Below are 1,207 nucleotides of genomic sequence, written 5' to 3' on the forward strand. Positions count from 1 at the left end.
GTGCGCCACCACCGCCCGGCTTAGCTTTAGATTCTTAAATGAAACTGCTGTGAACATTTCAGGGTTTTTTGTTGTTGTTGTTGTTGTTGTTTATTTTTTCATTTTGTCTTAAAAAAGAACTAGGAGTTGGGAGTAAGGGGAATTTGGTTATAGTTCAGTGATAGAGTACTTGCTTAGCATGTGTGAGGACCTGGCTTTGATTCCCAGCACTAGGAAAAAAACAAAAATAATAGCAAGTAAGAATGGGATTGTTACAGTGTATAGTGAATGTATGTTTAATTTTATAAAAGTCTGCCAAGCTTTACCAAAGTGGCTGCGCCATTGAGATCTCAGACCAGCAGTGGATGAGACCTTCATTACCCTGATACTTGTCTGTTTTTAACATGGCAGGTGATGGTGGTATCTTTTGTGACTTTTTTTTTTTTTTTTTGAGTGTATATCTGATCCAGGCCTGTGTACTTTAGGCAAGTAGTCCAGCATTGAGCTGTATCTCCAGCCCTCTTTTTGTGATTTTTTTAGGCATTTTCATAGTATTTTCATATGCTAGTTAATTTGTGTGTCTTCCTGGATTAAATGGCTATTTCAAATCTTTGCAGCCTTTCTTTTCTTCTTTCTTTTTTTGAGATAGAACATTTCTCCCTTGTTTTTTCTCTCTTCAAACCTTCTTATATACTCTCCCTTCTCTCTTTCAAATACATAACTTTGTTTCTGTTAATTGTTATTGTATTATTCCTAAGTACAGCTGGCTCTGTCCATATAATATTACCTGTATATATGTTTTCAGGGTGGGTTGGTGTGTTTTCCCTGGGGAATACCACGTCTCCGGCTCCCAGTTTTACTCAGTTACCTGTAGTTCCTTTTGTCTTTTTTTAAAAACTGCTTTCTTATCTTAGTGAAAAGTACTATGAAGAGTATTACAGACTGGGCTACATCAACTCTATAACCTTGATGCTTCTGGAGGCTAGAAAGTCAAATTTAGGGTTCCATTATGGTCAGGCTCTGGGGAAGTCTTTTTAGTTTTGCAAAAACCCTGAGTCCTCACGGGTACAGAGCAACTTTCTCTGGGTCACCTCCTTGGAGCACTAACCCTTTGGTAAGGGTGCTACTCTCACTATCTAATTACTTCTCTAAGGCCTCATGTAATCATTAACATTAGGATTAGATTTTATTGAGTAAATTTGGGGAACATATATTCAGCCCATAGCAG

The sequence above is a fragment of the Microtus ochrogaster genome, chromosome 1 (genome assembly GCF_000317375.1).
Source record: "Microtus ochrogaster isolate Prairie Vole_2 chromosome 1, MicOch1.0, whole genome shotgun sequence".
In the NCBI taxonomy this organism is placed as follows: domain Eukaryota; kingdom Metazoa; phylum Chordata; class Mammalia; order Rodentia; family Cricetidae; genus Microtus; species Microtus ochrogaster.